This window comes from Dasypus novemcinctus, chromosome 4, assembly GCF_030445035.2.
Source record: "Dasypus novemcinctus isolate mDasNov1 chromosome 4, mDasNov1.1.hap2, whole genome shotgun sequence".
Lineage (NCBI taxonomy): Eukaryota > Metazoa > Chordata > Mammalia > Cingulata > Dasypodidae > Dasypus > Dasypus novemcinctus.
In genome coordinates, this window is record NC_080676.1 from 78,200,441 (window position 1) to 78,207,444 (window position 7,004).

Here is a 7,004-nt window from a genome sequence, read left to right on the forward strand (position 1 = left end):
TGATTTTTGTATAAGGTGTGAGATATGGTTCCTCTTTCTTTCTTTTGGATACGGATATCCAATTCTCCCAACACCATTTTTTAATAGATTGCTCTGCCCCAGCTGAGTGAGTTTGACAGACTTGTCAAAAACCACGTGACCATAGATGTGAGAGTCTATTTCTGAACGATTAACTCGCTTCCATTGGTCTATATGTCTATCTTTTGGCAGAACCATGCTGTTTTTACCACTGTAGCTAAGTAAAAATAGTTTGAAGTCTGGAAGTGAGCGTCCTCCAACTTTGCTTTTCCTTTTCAAAGATGTTTCTGGCTATTCGGGACTGTTACCCTTCCAAATAAACTTGATAATTTTGTCTTCTATTTGTTTAAAAATTGGTGGTGGAATTTTTATTGGGATTGCATTGAATCTGTTTATCATTTTGGGTAGAATTGACATCTTAATGATCTTTAGTCTTCCAATCCATGAGCATGGAATATTCTTCCAATTATTTAGGTCTTTTTAAAAAATTCTTTTAGTAATAATTATTGTTTTCTGAATACAATTTATTTACATCCTTGGTTAAGTATATTCCAAAATATTTGACTCTTTTAGTCACTATTGTAAATAGAATTTTTCCCCTGACTTCCTCCTCAGATTGTGCATTACTAGTGTATAGAAACACCACTGATTTTTGCATATTGATCTTGTATCCTGACACTATACTGAAATCATTTATTACGTCTAACAGCTTTGTTGTAGATTTTTTGGGATTTTCTAGGTGTAAGATCATATCATCTGTGAATTCACATCATCTGTGAATAGTGAAAGTTTTACTTCTTCCTTTCCCATTTGGATGCCTTTTATTTCTTTTTCTTTCCTGATATCTCTAGCTAGAACCTCTAGCACTATATTGAACAATGGTGGTGACAGTGGACATCCTTGTCTTGTTTCTGATCTCACAGGAAAGCTCTCAGTCTTCACCACTGATTACAATGTTAGCTGTAGGTTTTTCATATATGAACTTTATCATGTTGAGAAAGTTTCCTTCAATTCCTATCTTTTGTAGTATTTTTATCAAGAAAGGATGCTATATTTTGCCAAATGCCCTTTCTGCATCAATTGATAGGATAATGTAATTTTTCTTCTTTGATTTATTAATGTGATTTCCTTGAGCAGATCCACCTTGCATGCCTGGTATTAAACCCATTTGATCATAACAAATAATACTTTAATGTATTGTTGGATTTGATTAGCAAGTATTTTGTTGACAATTTTTGCATCTGTATTCATTCAGGATTTGGGTCTGTAATTTTCTTTTTTTGTAATATTTTCATCTGGTTTTAGTATTAGGGTGATACTGACTTCATAGAATGAGTTTGGTAGTGTTCCTTCTTGTTCATTTTTTTTTTTTTTTTTTGGAAGAGCTTGAGTAAGATTGGCATTATTGTAAGTCTTCTTTGAATGCTTGGTAAAACTCACCTGTGAAACCATCTGGTCCTGGCTTTTTATTTTGGGAAGTTGTTTGATGACTGTTTCAATCTCTTGTGATTGGTTTGTTAAGGTCTTCTGTTTCTTCTAGGGTCAGTGTAGTTTGTTCATATGCTTCTAGGAATTTTTCCATTTCATCTACATTTCCTAATTTGTTGATTTACAGTTGTTCATAGTATCCTCTTATGATCTCTTTTATATCTGTGGGTCAGTAGTAATGACCCCATTTTCATTTTTTATTTTATTTATTTGCATCTTCACTCTATTTTTTCTTTGTCAGTTTAGCTAAGGGTTTGTCAATTTTGTTAATCTTCTCAAAGAACCAACTTTTGGTTTTTGTTAATTCTATTTTTTTTTTTGTTCTGAATTTCATTTATTTCTCTGCTCTGATCTTTGTTATTTCATTCCTTCTTTTTCTTTGGTACTAGTTTGCTGTGCTTTTTCTTGTTCCTCCAACTGTATAGTTAAGTCATTGATTTTAGCTCTTTCTTCTTTTTTTAAAAAATACTTTTTATTTTTCAAGTACTTTAGATTACATAAATGTTACATAAAAACATAGAGGATCCCTATATGCCCCATTCCCTACCCCTCCCACAATTTCCCACTTTAACAATATCCTTCATTAGTGTGATACATTTGTTACAATTGATGAACACATATTTGAGCATTGCCACCAAGTGTGGATTATAGTTTACATTATAGTTTACACTCTGTCCTGCACTATTTTGTAAGTTATGAAGGACAAATATTACATGACTTCACTGATATGAATTAAGCAAATTGTGCAAACTCACAGAGCTAGAGTCTGGAAGATAAGTTTACAGGAGGCAGAAAGAAAGTAGAGGGTTGTAAGTCTTTCTTCTTTTATAATGTAAGCACTGAAGGCTATAAATTTCCCTCTCAGCACTGCATTTGCAGCAACCCATCAATGCTGATATGCTATGTTCTTGTTTTCATTTCTCTTGAGATGTTTACTGATTTCTCTCATGATTTGTTCTTTGACCCATTGATTATTTAAGAGTGTGTTGTTTAATCTCCATGTGTTTGTGAATTTTCTCTTTTTCCACCTCTTGTTGATTTCTAACTTTATTCCATTATAATTGGAGAAATACTTTGTATAATTTCAATCTTGTTGAATTTATAATTTATTGAGATCTGCTTTGTGACCCAACATATGGTCAATCTGGAGGAAGATCCATGAACACTTGAGAATATATATCGTGTTGTTTGGGGTGGAATGTTCTGTATATGTCAATTAGGTTTACTCATCTATCACCTTTTCCAAGCCCTCTGTTTCTTTATTGATCTTTTGCCCAGATTTTTAGCAAATGCTGCAAGTGGCATATTGAAGTCTCCAACTATTATTATAGAGGTATCTATTTCTCCCTTCAGTTTTGCTAGCATTTGCCTCATGTAATTTGGAGGATCCTGGTTAGCTGCATATATATTTATGAGTATCACTTCTTCCTGGGAATTGCTCCTGTTACTAATATATAATATCCTTCCTTGTCTCTAACAACAGTTTTGTTTTTAAAGTTTATTTCATCCAATATAAATATAGCTACTCTAGCTTTTTTTTTTTTTTTTTTAAAGCCATATCTTTTTCCAGTCTCTCACTTTCAATCTATTGGTATCCTTGGGTCTATTCAGGGCTCATATTTTCTTATCCATTCTGCCAGTCTGTGTCTTTTGATTGGGGAGTTTTCATCCTTTAACATTCAATGTTTATTACTGGAAAGACAGTTCTTATTTCACCCATTTTGACCTTTGGGTTTTATCTATCATATTTTATTTTCACCACTCTTTTTGCCTTTTTACTGTTATAATCTTCATTTCTAGACTCTCTTCCAAGCCTCTCTCTCCTGTCTTGTCTTTTCAGGCTTATCACTCCCTTTAGTATTTTCTGCAGAGCTGGTCTCTTGATTACAAACTCTTCCAGTTTCTGTTTATCAGTGGATATTCTAAACTTGCCCTTATTTTTGAAAGATAATCTTGCTGGATATAAGATTCTTGGCTGGCGGTTTTTCTCTTGCAGGATCTTAAATATGCCATATCACTGCCTTCTTGCCTTCATGGTTTCTGATGAGAAACCAGCACTTAATCTTATTGGGTATCTCTTGTATGTTATGCATTACTTTTCTCTTGCTGCTCCCAGAATTCTCTCTTTGTCTTGGCATTTGACATTCTAATTAGTATGTGTCTCAGAGTAGGTCTACTCAGATTCATTCAGATGGGAGTACCTTGTGCTTCGTGGATACAGATATCTAAGATCCTTCAATAGGGTTGAGAAATTTTCTACCATTATTTCTTCAAATATTCCTTCTGCCCTTTTCCCCTTCTCTTCGCCTCTGGGACACCCATGCCACATATGTTTGCAAATCTCTTGCCATCAATCATTTCTATGAGACCCTGTTCAATTCTTTCCTTTTTTTCCTCATCTGTTCTTTGTGTTTACTTTCAGAGGTCATGTCTTCAAGCTCACCAACCCTTTCTTCTGCCTCCTTAGATCCGCTTTTATATTCCCCCAATGTATTTTAAATTTCATTTATTGTGCCTTTCATTCCCATAAGATCTGCTATTTTTCTATGTATGCTCTGAAATTCTTCTTTGTGTTCACCCTTTGTCTTCTTAATATCCTTAATCTCTTTAGCCATCTTGCTGAATTTATTAAGAGATTTGTTTGAACATCTGTTAGTTGTCTCAACTTCTTTAAGTCATCTGGAGGATTATATTGTTTCTTTGACTGGCCATATCTCCCTGTTTCTTGGTATGGATTGTAATTTTTTGTTAGTGTCTTGGTATCTGGTTTACTAGATGTATGTATTTTGGGCACTGTTTCTCTCTTTAGTTTAGGGCTTTCTGCCCTTTCTCCCTTTCTGGTTGTATAGTAGGAACCAAGGATGTAGTTGGTACAGTAAGCTGTGGAGGCTGAAGCTGCCTGCATTGTCCCAGGAACTGATGACGCTTCTTCCACCTTTCTCCTCTGCCAGGGGTTAGGGCCTGCCATTGCCTGGAAAGGCTGAGGAAACACCAGCCCCCACCTATCCCATTAGGTGGTTGTTGTGGATCCATAGGTGCCCAACCGTTCAGTCCCTATAGGCTCCTAGTGCCTGCTGTTGCCTGAAAAAGCTGAGGAAACACCAGTTCCCTCATATCCTATTGGAGTGGGTGTGAATTCACAAGCACTCAAAAGTTCAGTCTGTGCAGGCTGAAATGCCTGCCCTTGCCTGGAAAGGCTGAGGAAATACCAGAGCCTCCTCCTATCTTATTGGATGGTGGGTGAATCCACAGGTACTGACCAGTACAGTTGGTCCAGGCCCAAAATACCTACCATTACCTCAGAAAAGTCTGAGGAGACCCAGCTCCTCTCCTATCCTACTTGGAGATGGGGATGGAGCTACAGGTGCCTAACTATTCAGTCTGTGTGAGCCAAAAGCACCTGCAGTTACCAGAGAGGCTGGAGAAACACTGACCCTCTCTTGTCCAGTGTCGATGGGGATGAAGTCACAGGTTCCCAACAGCTGAATTTGTGCAAGCCAAAAGTGCCTGCAGTTTCCCTGAGAGGCTGAGAAACACCAGCCTCCTCTTATTCTATTAGGGTGTGGGGATGGAGATGGAATTGAAGGAACTCAACAAACCAGTTTGTGCAGGCTGAAAGCCCCTGCAGTTGCCTGGAGAGGTTGAGGAAATGCTCATTTTTTTTTTTTTTTAAATCCATTGTTTCAGCCTATATATTTTGATTGGGGAGTTAAATTCATTCATATTCAATGATATTACTGTAAATGCATTATTTACATCCACCATTTTATTCTTTGGTTTTCATATGTCATACCTTATTTAATCTGTCTTTTTACTTTTTTGGTTATCCTTTCTGCTAGTCTTGCCTTCTACACTCTCCTGCAAGCCTCTCTCTCTTGTCTTTTTCTTTTGGGCTGTAAGGCTCCCTTTAATATTCATGCAAAGCCAGGTTCTTTTTATGAACTCTTAGTTTCTGTTTATTTGTGAATATTTTAAACTTACCTTCATATTTGAAGGACAATTTTGCCAGATAAAGTATTCTCTGCTGGCAACTTTTCTCTTTCATATTCTAATTATAGCATACTGTCTTCTCACTTCCATGGTTTCTGATGAGAAATCTGTACTAAGTCTTACTGGGCATCTCTTGTATGTGATAATTTGCTTCTGCCTTGCTGCTCTCAGAATTTTCTCTTTATGTTTGACATTTGGCATCTGAATAGTATGTATCTTGGAGCAGGTCTATTCATATTTATTCTTTTTTTTTTTTAAGATTTATTTATTTATTTATTTCTCTTCCATCACCCCCACCCCTCTCCAGTTGTCTGTTCTCTGTGTCTGTTTGCTGCATCTTCTTCTTTGTCCGCTTCTGTTGTTGTTTGTGGCATGGGAACCTGTGTTTCTTTTTGTTGTGTCATCTTGTTGTGTCAGCTCTCTGTGTGTGCGGCACCATTCCTGGGCAGGCTACACTTTCTTTCGTGTTGGGCAGCTCTCCTTATGGGGTGCATTCCTTGCGCGTGGGGCTCCCCTATGTGGGGGACACCCCTGCGTGGCAGGGCACTCCTTGCGTGCATCAGCACTGCGCATGGGCCAGCTCCACATGGGTCAAGGAGGCCTGGGGTTTGAACCGCAGATCTCCCATATGGTAGACGGATGCCCTAACCACTGGGCTAAGTCCACCGCCTCATATTTTTTCTAATTGGGGTATGCTGCACTTCTTGGACATGTAAATTCTTTTCTTTCATGAGAGTTGGGAAATTTTCAGTCATTATTTCCTCAAATACTCCTTCTGCACTTTTTTTCTCTCTGTTCTCCTTCTGGAACTCCTATGATACCTATATTGTTGTGCTTTATGTTGTCATTCAAGTCACTGAGCTCCTGGTCAATTTTTTCCTTTATTTTCTCTCTCTATTCTTCTCTCTCTTCAATGTCACCTGTTATGTCTTCTGCATCACTTATTCTTTCTTCTATCTTTTTGAGTATGTTGTTGTATGCCTCGTTTTTTGTTTTTTGTTTTTTGTTTTTTAGGTATCAGAGTGGGAATTGAACCTGGGACCTCATATGTGGGAAGCCAGTATTTAACTACTGAGCTACACTGGCTTCCCCCTCTAATTTTTTTTTTTTTTTTAAGATTTATTTATTTATTTAATTCCTCCCCCTTCCCCCGGTTGTCTGTTCTCTGTGTCTATTTGCTGCGTCTTGTTTCTTTGTCCGCTTCTGTTGTCGTCAGCGGCACAGGAAGTGTGGGCGGCGCCATTCCTGGGCAGGCTGCACTTTCTTTCGCGCTGGACGGCTCTCCTTACGGGGTGCACTCTTTGCGCGTGGGGCTCCCCTACGTGGGAGACACCCCTGTGTGGCGCGGCATTCCTTGCACGCATCAGCACTGCACATGGGCCAGCTCCACATGGGTCAAGGAGGCCTGGGGTTTGAACCGCGGACCTCCCATGTGGTAGACGGATGCCCTAACCACTGGGCCAAGTCCGTTTCCCTTTTTTTTTTTTTGAGGTACTGGGGCCCTGGGA